General features: G+C 50.8%; 1 long non-coding RNA gene across 1 annotated transcript; it reads left to right on the forward strand.

Annotated features, from left to right (window-relative positions):
• Positions 1-1,446: 1,446 nt before the first annotated feature.
• LOC146019655 (uncharacterized) lies at positions 1,447-5,454 on the forward strand. Its single transcript, XR_014450640.1, has 4 exons — positions 1,447-1,520; positions 1,992-2,021; positions 2,761-3,115; positions 5,331-5,454. It is a non-coding gene; the product is annotated as an uncharacterized LOC146019655 (long non-coding RNA).
• Positions 5,455-11,380: the final 5,926 nt, after the last annotated feature.

Raw genomic sequence — 11,380 nt, forward strand, 5'->3', positions numbered from 1 at the left:
TCCTTGTCTGCAGCATCCGCAGTGGATCTGGAAGCCAAGATTTTCAGGTTCCAGCTTCACTAATGTCAAAATAATAAACTCCAGTTTCCTCCCACAATCCAAAAATATACTGGTATGCTAATTGGCTCCCCACAAATAATAAACCTTAAAATGTCTGTGCGTGCGTGTATTAGTGTATATGTGGTAGGGAATATAGATTGTAAGCTCCGCTGGGGCAGGGACTGATGTTCAAAATATTCTCTGTAAAGCGCTGCGGAATATGTGTGCGCTATATAAATAATTGTTAATAAATAAATAATAAATAGGTCGTCTTGTGGAAAATCCTCTTCTGCTTGACACGCTTATTAAGAGGAATGATTTGGCACAGATTCATTGTAACACTGGTAACTAAACTCATACTTGTTCTATACGCACTACAGGTCCTTTAATATTGGTTTTCTTTTTTTAAATGAAATGTATTTATTAGGCATTTATGTTCGCTTTGACGTGTGGATGGCGCTTATGTGCAGTTAGCTGCTGGGGGTCCCAAAGCACAAAGTAAAGTGATTGCAGGGAGGGGAGACCCTGTCATTGGATGTGATTCATAAAATAATCCTGACAGTAAACAGTTAATTTTCTTTCCAAGAGCAGCAATAACAAGTTATAATTATCAGGTCTAATTTAATAAATAGACCCCATAATCTGCTTACAGTATTTTGGGATACACATTATTTTCAGGTAGCTGAATAGATTTGCAATAATACCATTTGCTTTATTTTAATTGTCTAAATTATCCTACAAGCCCTTAAATTTGCATTTCAGACCGCATTCTCATACTTTTTAAACCACATCAGGGGGCCCTGTGATAATAACTACATGTTGAGATAGCATTATAACAGCCCTGCTCCTGAACAGCCCTCTTGCCTGCTGACAGTGAAAGCTGTGCTGCCATCCGGCCAGTGCGATCAGCCGAGTGTCTGATGGACACAAGCTGATCACTGTGTAAATGAAAAAAAAAAAAGCATTACTTGCCAGCTCCCAGAAACCGGTCATCAGTGATACGGTGAGAGCAGCGGGTCATCGGATCTGTGCCGCTGCTGTACCGTCCTGTGCAGTAAAGTAATGCTGCGACAGCTCACTTTAAAGCCCTGAGGATCACAACAGAATACGATGACTGGCTGCCTTCCCTGATCATCCGTCTCTAGGCAATAATCGGAGAGGCAATAATCAGAGAGGAAGATGTTGTAGTGGGGGTGGTGGTGGGGGGGGGGATTGTGATAAATATGCTCCTTTGGGCAGGATTAAAATACATCGCCACCCTGGCACCGATGCATTGATGTAGGCCCCCTACGATACCTGTGAGGTGGTGTGTGGGGGGGTCTCTGTCACCTCCCTGGGCTCTCCTCACTCTCCCCATGGCCGGAAGCCTAAGCAGGCTGTCCTCTGCGCTTCCTTCTCCCCACTGGAGCCGGTAGGACCTCCGGCTGCGTTGCTAGGGTGAGGAGGAGTTTACATTCTGGGTCCAGGCTTCCTGGAGGAAGGTATGACAGGGGGAGGGGGGTTGGCATCTGTTGCGTGGGTCGGCGGACGTGGCGGGTTGCGGCGACCGGTGATAAGAAGCCCATAGTCTTCTATAGGGTATCGCCATCCAAAGGTGGTGATACCTTGGGTGGCGAAAACGCGGTGACCGGGTCTTAGTACATTTGTACATTTGAAAATGCGGAGGTTTTACCACATGTTTCCCTTAGTACATCCCATCCTTTCATCAGTGAAATTTTTCGCACTTCACTTTTGTTTTTCTGTCTGGTTTCCTTGGACATACAAAACATCCTCCTTGTGATTTATTTGGGGACAACTTGTATATTGTGTATTGACACCAGTTATGCTCAGTAGACCATAAAAAACAAATAGTGGCTAATAATACTAAAGATGTAGAAATAAGTGGGCAATGCAGCACCCCACTATAGTGTTCAAGATTTAATGTTTTTTTTTTCTCTTGTATTGATTTTTAGGACTGCTCATTATGTGGGACCCAAACCAAGGTTAGTGATCTGCAATCTTCCACCAAGCGATTACCATTCATCGATCTGCCTACAGCAATGAGGGAACATCTGTATTTTTACAGGGATCTGTAAAAATGAATTTGGTATTCATAGTTTTCAATATACTTTTTAGTGGAATTTCCCTTTCTATGGAGGTGACATACAGTGTGGATGGGTGTGGTATAGAGGTCCGACAGTCGAGATCCTGACAGTCATTATCTCGACGTCAGGATCCGACTGGCCGGACCCAGACAGTATGGTGATCTGCGCTCGCCACACTGCGGGCACGGTGGCTCTCTATGCGAGCCACCTATTCTATTCTCCCTCTATGGGGGTCGTGGACCCCCACGAGGGGAAATGGCCGACGGCCGCCGGGAACCCGGCTGTCGGTGTGTTGATAGTCGGATCCCGACGTCGGGTGAATGCCTGCCGGGACCCCGTCCGGCACCCGTATGGATTATGCCTTGCGATTATCATGTCCTTCTGCATAAAATTATCAGCAAAATGCAGTTGTCTATGGATTTCTGTATTACCTACAGTCAAGTTTATGTAGAATGTATTTGGAAGGCATGTAGAAGGCTATGCAGTCAGATAGTTGACATTCTGAATGTTGATATAATCTGTATGTCGAGTAGTGAATGTATGTAAGTAGCGAATGTCGGCATTCAACATAATTATTATTATATCTATTGCAAGCATTTTTCAAAGATAAAAACTTTTGTAACCATATATTTTTCAGGAATGGGTAGTGGGCAGCCCCCACCACCACCATATGTCCAGCAGCCACCCATGCCCTATCAGAACCCACCAGCATATATGCCCGCATACAATCAGGTGGGAATTATGCCCCCAGGTCCAGGCTATGCTGTTCCACCAGGCGGCTATCCCACCGGGGCCAACCCTTACCCTCCAGGATACGTGCAGGTTTGCAACTGCGGAAACCGTGATCGCTGTGAATGCCATAAACATCATGAACGTGGACGCGGACGTGGGAGGGCCCGCGGACGAGGACATCACCACCACCACCATCACCACCACGATGAATGCCATTGACACCATAGATGAAACCGAAGTACATTGTTGGCCATGTAAATGTGAGTATGATCACAAGCACCTATAGGAATAAAGCCCATAATATAGTAATAACAGGTTACATCTGCCCCACCTGCAGTGCACATGGTTTTGCTAATTTTCCAAACAAATTTGTACTGAGCTCAGATCTGAATAAGGGCCTCAGTCCCTATCTGCTCCTACCTCCAATATCTGTCATCACCGCTCCCTCTCTCCATATACAGTTTAAAACAAATCAGTGTCCCTGCAAAAGTTGCTTTCACTTTCTCTTAGGACATCTTTTAGCACAGAAAGGAGTATTTTGTACTGACGAGTGGCCTCTAGTGGTCACTGGTGGTACTTCACCTCATAGAGGTGAGGAGTAGTTAGCCTTTTTTATATATATATATATATATATATATATATATATATATATATATATTCAGGGTGGCAGAATATAGAGAGACCTGCATTACTTTATAGCCCTAATACCATCCTCTCCCCTCCACCACCTAAGTGTGAGCTGCACTTTGCCCTCCCCCCTTAAATATAAGCAGCGCTACATACCTGCAGCATTGGGGGGAGGGGCTCCTCATCATGCTCCTCATGCCCCTGAGATCATCTTCTGGAGGCAGCTCTGGGTCTCCCGCAGGTCCTGCATGTTTAATGCAGGGGCTGGTCACCATATAGTGATGTCCAGCCCCAGCAGCATCATAGAGGAGAGTGGGTGAAAGAGGAAGGCTGCATCAGCAGGACCACCTGCCCCTTCATTAAGCAAATCATCGCCTCTGACGGGGGAGGGGGTATGGGATGGTGCAGAATAATTCCAACGGCACAAAGGGGAACTATTCACAACCACCCTGCCTGTTTGGCACTTAATAGAAAAAAATAGTTCAGGGGATTGCCTGATGGGTCGTTCCCTCCATAGTTCCGCCACTGATGCATCACCCTGCATGATTCACTTCAGTATGATGAGTGTGCACCCCCTGCTCCTCCCAGACATGCCCCGGTGTAACAATAATAGGGCTATTTTCATATTTACAAATATTTTGGTACTCTTTACCTAGAAGGGCGCCCATCGCGGCCATCGCGGGCATCGCATGTACCAAAAAATCGCATGCGATGCGACCGACGCGATTACCGCAATTTCCCATAGGGAACAATGTTAAATGTCCCAATTGACCCGATTTTCCATAGGGAACAATGTTAAAAGGCCCACAGAGGCCAAATAGGCACCCTGAAGTGTGAAATGGCCCCCCCAATTGTTAACGCCACCCCACGATCAACGTCAACCCGAAGCGTGGCGAGCGCAGCGAGCCCACGAGGGGCGGCGGTACGCTTCCTCCGACCTTTTCATACCCCCACTATCCACGTCGGCGTGGAGTTGAGAATAAAAAGTGTGGTGAGCGCAGCGAGCCACCGAGCCCGAAGCGTGGCGAGCGGAGCGAGCCCCGCGTGGGGACGCGGACACCTGTGAAGCCCGCGAGGGGACGCGAGGGTCCGCGTCCGCTCGCCACGCGAGGGCTCGGTGGCTCGCTGCGCTCGCCACACTTTCTATTCTCAACTCCACGCCGACGTGGATAGTGGGGGTATGAAAAGGTCGTAGGACGCGTACCGCCGCTGCTCGCCACGCTTCGGGTTCACGTTGATCGTGGGGTGGCGTTAACAATTGGGGGGGCCATTTCACACTTCAGGGTGCCTATTTGGCCTCTGTGGGCCATTTAACATTGTTCCCTATGGAAAATCGGGTCATTTGGGACATTTAACATTGTTCCCTATGGGAAATCGCGGTAATCGCGTCGGTCGCATCGCATGCGATGCGACCGACGCAATTTTTTTTCCTTACGATGCCCACGACTAAAATCGTGGGCGCCCTTCTAGGTAAAGAGTACCAATATTTTTTATGTTTTTTTGCATACCTGAACAATGTGTCATGTGCAGTAACTGAGGGGTTTGATGCAGAGTTGGGAGTATAGCAAACAAACATTGGGGCCTAATTCACACTGGCTTGGTAAGCAGCAACTTGGCCGTGCATCCATGGGACCGCCCAGCGTTTTCACGGGGACGCCTATAAAACGATAGGCGTTCCCATGGGCTAGCCCCGTTCCCACCGCTGTCCGCCCCCGACGATCGTTTCCCACAATGAACGAAGTGTGTAACTCGCCAAAGCCGTTCGTTGCTGGGGTCTGCACATGGTTATGCTCCCGTCTCTGCATCAGGCCGGTATGTGCACTTCTGAAGTCATGTGTCTCTTTGTAGTCACGACAGTAGATGATCCCACCTGCTGACTGATCACCATGGATACTGCATCACAATCAAGTTTCCTGGCTCCTTTGTACATAATGTCTCTGCCTCACCCCACCTCTGAAATAGCTATGTCCCCCTGCATGTCTAATTCCCATGGAAGACCGTGTCTGTAATCCATTGATATAGAGATAATAAACTACTCTACAGTATATACATATTTTGTCTCGTCCTTGTACTAAATCAACATATAAAAATGGGAAACAGGGAGTCAATTTACTGAAATGCATCTTTTCAAAGTTGCAGCGTCTCTGGCTGTATTTTTTGTTGGGTTTGTTATTGATCCGTTGAGTGGTGGGTTTCCCTGGGGCAGGACAAACCTACCAGGGCAGGTTTGTCCTGACCCAGATATACTCACCACTCAAGCTCCAGCAGCTGGTCTTATGCAGCAGCCCCTGCTCCCCTGGGGCTACCGGCTTCAGCTGTTTCCAGCCGCTTAGTACAGAGCCACTTGGGGGTAAAGGGCGCCCTTGGGTGTTTGGGCATTCGTGTGTTCAGGCACCCGAACACACGAACGCCTGAAGGCTCTTGAGCGGCCCTGAGTGGGGCCTGGAGTCGGCGATCGCCGGGGAGGTATGCACCGGGGGTGGTATACGCTGGGGAGCAAAGTAGAGGTGGTGCCCCAGTGGTGCACACCTGGAGGCATCATTGGCGCACACCTAATTATCAGTGATATGCCCGGAATTTTACCAGAAGAGCCTGCTCCCGCAGTTCAGCTCAGCTCGAGAACTTTCCGGGCATACCACCAAAGTGGTTAATATTATTACTCCTTTAAATACAGTTTTTGAAACATAAAGAATGCTCAGGCTTTGAAAAGCATTGCTTAGTAAATATTATTATCCTTTATTTGGCGTCACAAGGAATCTGCAGCACCCAATTACACAGTACATAAACGAATAAGCAAAACAGTTGAGACTTACAGTTGAATACAATAGAGGACAAGTAGCAGAAAACCATAAGATATGGTACCATCAGATATGGTTAAGAATAGTAAGAAAAGGAAAAGCCCATGAGGGAAGAGGGCCCTGATTGTGAGAACTTACATTCTAAAGGGGTGGGGCAGGCAATCAAGGGTGACACAGATGGGTAGTAAGCATGGATAAGAGAGTAGGTGAGATATGGCTGGATTTGGTAAGGAAGTGGGTCTTGAGAGCCGATTTGAAGTTTTGTAGGGAGTATAGGCGAATCTACAGGGTTGTCCGGGGGTGCACCGGACCACCCATTAGACCGCCGAACTGTGCGTTTCCCCAGTCCGCTCACCCCACATCTCAACGACGTGGTCTGATGCGCCAGTCACGGCGGGTTGCCCCCAACAAAAATGGCCACTGGAGGGCTGTGCGCATGTGCGGCTGCACACAGCTCCTCCTTTGGTCTGCATACCTCCCAACTGTCCCGCTTATGCCCTGACCGCGGCGAAAGACGGGGGCGTGGCCTCGCGACAGCATCGCGTGTGTAGGCCACGCCCCTTTCCGATAGGTCACGCCCCACAGTCTCCGAATGTTGGGAGGTATGGGTCTGTGGGTGATGGCTCCCACTGTCTCCCTACGTCTGCTGGAGCTGGAGCACTCGGGAACACTCAGGTCAAGTGCGCACTGGAGGGATTGCCAGGCGGCAGTGGCACACGCAGCTGTTACTGGTACTTCTTTACTTTCACGGCGCCACTAGATTAGGAAAGATAGGATATCGCGGTCATCGCCGGCATTGAATGCACTAAAAAATCGGGTGCGACGCGATGCCCGCGATTTCCCATAGGGACCAATGTTAAATTTCTCAATTGACATGATTTTTCTGTTCAATGCCTCAATTGACACGATTTTTCCATAGGAATCAATGTTAAATGGCCCACAGAGGCCAAATAGACACCCTGAAGTGTGAAATGGCCCCCACAATTGTTAACGCCACCCCACGATCAACGTAAACCCGAAGCGTGGCGAGCGCAGCGAGCCCGCGAGGGGCGGCGGGACGCGTCCTACGACCTTTTCATACCCCCACTATCCACGTCGGCGTGGAGTTGAGAATAGAATAGTGTGGCGAGCGCAGCGAGCCACCGAGCCCGAAGCGTGGCGAGTGCAGCGAGCCCTGCGAGGGGACGAGGATACCTGTGAAGCCCGCGAAGGGACGCGTTTACCTGTGAAGGTATCCGCGTCCCCTCGCGGGGCTCGCTGCGCTCGCCACGCTTCGGGCTCGGTGGCTCGCTGCGCTCGCCACACTATTCTATTCTCAACTCCACGCCGACGTGGATAGTGGGGGTATGAAAAGGTCGGAGGACGCGTACCGCTGCGCTCGCCACGCTTCGGGTTCACGTTGATCGTGGGGTGGCGTTAACAATTGTGGGGGCCATTTCACACTTCAGGGTGGCTATTTGGCCTCTGTGGGCCATTTAACATTGTTTCCTATGGGAAAATCGTGTCAATTGAGGCATTGAACAGTAAAATCGGGTCAATTGAGAAATTTAACATTGGTCCCTATGGGAAATCGCGGGCATCGCGTCGCACCCGATTTTTAGTGCATTCAATGGCCGCGATGCCCGCGATTTCTAGTGGCGCCGTGAAAGTACAGAAGTACCCTGTTACTCTCCCAGCTGTCACTCTCCTTGTTGCGTCACCACCTTCACTCTCCCTGTCCATAAGCCACGCCCCTTTCCATGAAGCCATGCCCCCTGTACTACTAGAGTATTTCAGTCAGGACCACCCATTATTATAGTTCTAGATTCGCCTATGGTAGGGAGGTGGAGAGTCTGAGCGAGGGAGGGAATTCCAAAGGTAGGGAGCAGCATGTGAAAAGTCTTGGAGGTAGGAGTGGGAGGAAGTAATCAATAGGCAGCAGAGGTGGTGTGCATTAGCAGAGCGGAGAGAACGAGTGGGAGTGTAAAGGCAGATAAGGTGAGATGTAAGTGGGAGAGGAGTGGGTGAGGGCTTTGTAAGTGAGTGTGAGAAGCTTGAATTGTATTCTGAAAAGGAAGGGAAGCCAGTAATGCGGTTGTAGAAGAGGGGAGGTGGATGTATTGTGTTTGGTTAGGAGGATGAGCCAGGCTGCAGCATTGCGGATAGATAGGAGACGACAAAGACATTTGTCAGGGATTCCACGTATAGAAGGAGGAGATTATAGTAGTATTGGTAGACTCTTGTCATCTCCATCCTGGATATATTTTTGAGATGAAATTGGCAGGTTTGTTAGAGATGCTAAAGGTGTGGTTTCAAGGAGATGGAGGAGTCAAGGACAGAACACTTGGGGCTAGAGGTGATAGTAGTGCCATCAGTTGATAATGAGATTGTAGGAGGTGAGATTGTGCAAGAGGGTGGGAAGGTGGTCAGCTTAAGTTGACTCGCATGCAAGGCGAAATTTAGCTCATTACGAATGCGCAATTGTCGCAGTGCGCATGTTTCATAGTCCGTACACCCTTGCACTTTTGCGCTCAGAAATATGCTGGCAAACGAGTCCGAAAATGAATGCATGATGTAGGTGTTTACAAACTTGCTGTGTGTATGTGGACACTAACATTTGGAAACATGAATACCCCCCCCCCCCCCACGAACAAAGGAGACAGCTGCAGCACATCAGATCGGAGGGAGCTCCGATTTGGCCAGTTTTCGTTGGACTCACAGATCCATCTGGCCACATCGGGCTAGTGGATGGGGGCCTTTAGCTTCCGCCTGTACCAACTTGTTAGTAATCTGGAATTGCCCCAGCATAGAGCAGGAGTGTCAATAGTAAAGATGAAAGTGCTGCCGCATAATGAAAAACAATGTGCGACTATACACATGGGGCCTTATTCTGGTTGACTCGCTAAGCAGCAGTATTTCTCTGCTTAGCAAGCCATGTAATGCCGCCCGCCGGGTGTGCGAATACCCACCCCCGTCCACCCAGCGAATATCCCAGCCACACTGAAAATGAATATTTTAATAAACATCCATTTGCAGCGTAGCGCGCGGGCCCGAAATCATTCGATGGTCTGGGCTGACTTAGACTTGCGCAATCCTGGTCCGAGAACTGGGTTCCGGCCTGCGTTCACATGAGGATGCCGAGTGTTTTCCTGGGCACTCTCAGCATTTTTGTGGGTACGCCAGGAATCCCCCTTAACCCCCCCCCCCCCCCCCCCCCGTGCGAGCGCAATGGAGACTATGCAAGTCTCCGAACGCGCCCGAACAGAAGCGCTGCACATGCACATAAATGAAAATGCGCACGCGCAATGCTTCAACATCAGTCAGATTAGAATCAGGCCCATGGAGCGGTGCGGATACCATCATAAGGTGTAGAATTTGGCTTCCGTGGAGTTTGTGTGACGCAGAATCAGCCCATATTCATAAATCATATGAGATAATCACATGAAGATTTATAAACGTTATTCGGAAATATGATATACTGCACAAAGCCACATTTACGTAGCATCCAGATCACAGGTCAGTTCCTGTTCTACTGAAAAAACCTGCTATACCCGAGTCCCTACATTTTACATTTGTGTGTTGACAATGTTTTTTATAACGCTACTTCACACCCTTGGAAGTAATCTCTTATATATTTGGCTACATCTGTCACTCAATGTGTGAGTGTGTCTATAACGATGGGTGGAGTCTCTGACACACTCACACACTCGCATAGTGACCGCCCACACACTCACATAGTGACAGAGAACAAGCCCACAGTGCCACCCACCTTCTGCCTCCCCATGCTGCCAGGCAAAGACACTGCTACTCCACAGCCACCAGGTGAGCGGCAGGTCTGCCTGCACCCCATCCGCGAGACCCCCGCGTCCCCCTCCCGCGAATCGAGCACGGGGGGGTGTTTTGGGGTTGGGGGTGCCGCTAGTCGCGGGAAGGGGGGGGTGCCCGCGAATTCGCTGGGGCGCCCCCCTCCCGCGATTTGCGGACCACCGCCCCCTCCAGCTATTCGCGGACCCCCCTTCTGTGATTCACGCCCCCCCTCCCGTGATTTCCGGGCACCCCCCCCCCGCGCGATTTGCGGGCAACCACCTCCCGCGATACGAGCCCCCCCTCCCGCGATTTGCGCCCCCCGCCCCCTCCCACTATTCTCGGACCCCCCCTCCCGTGATTCACTGCACCCCCTCCAACGATTTGCGGACCCCACCCCACGACCCCACCCGCGTTTCACGCCCCTTCCACGATTAACGTCACCCCCCCGGCACCCCCCCTCCCGCGATTCACGACCCCCCTTCCCGCAATACACGTCCCCCCCTGAGCCCCCCTCCCGCAATTTGCCCCCTCCCACGATTCATGGGCTCTCCCCTCCCGCGATTCGCAGCCCCCCGTGCCACCCCCCTCCCGTGATTCGCGGCCACCCCCCAAGATTCGCGGAACCCCCACGACATCCTCCCAAGATTCACGGCAAGCCCCCGTGACCGCCCCTCCCTTGATTCACGGCCCCTCCTGCGATTCACGGCACCCCCCATGCCCCTCCCGCGATTCACTGCACCCTCACGCCCCTCCCGCGATTCACAGACCCCCTGACCCCCCCTCCCGCAATTCACTGACCCCCCACAACCCCCCTCACGCAATTTGCGGACCCTCCCTCCCGATTCACGTGTGTGGTTCCCCCACTGCCAGATGTGTCCCCACGTTCCTCTACACCAGCGCCACAACTTTTATCAATGTCTTGCCACATACCACTATTATACAGCCTCCTGCTCTCATGCACCCCCTTACTCCCTCCCAGTGGGAGGAGACGCTCACCCACTGCCGGGAGCTGCATACTGTCCCCAAACCTCCTCCAGTTCTAGGGATGCCCATCGACCATCAATGATTTCAAATCATTGATGGTTTATGGCCGATGTTGAATACTTTTGCCATCGATGTGGGAGGACCAGATGGTTTCCCTACATCGATGGCAAAGGAGAACCGATGAAGTTTCAATTTTTTTTATGGTGCCGGGACACGGAGCATAGCTCCGCCCCCCCACACCCGACAGTCCCGCCACCGAGTTCTGATTGTCCCACGGCCTATTCAGTCAGATATAATGGATGACCATGGATAGCTACAACAATCAATGGT

This window comes from Crinia signifera, chromosome 7, assembly GCF_055691185.1.
Source record: "Crinia signifera chromosome 7, ASM5569118v1, whole genome shotgun sequence".
NCBI lineage: Eukaryota > Metazoa > Chordata > Amphibia > Anura > Myobatrachidae > Crinia > Crinia signifera.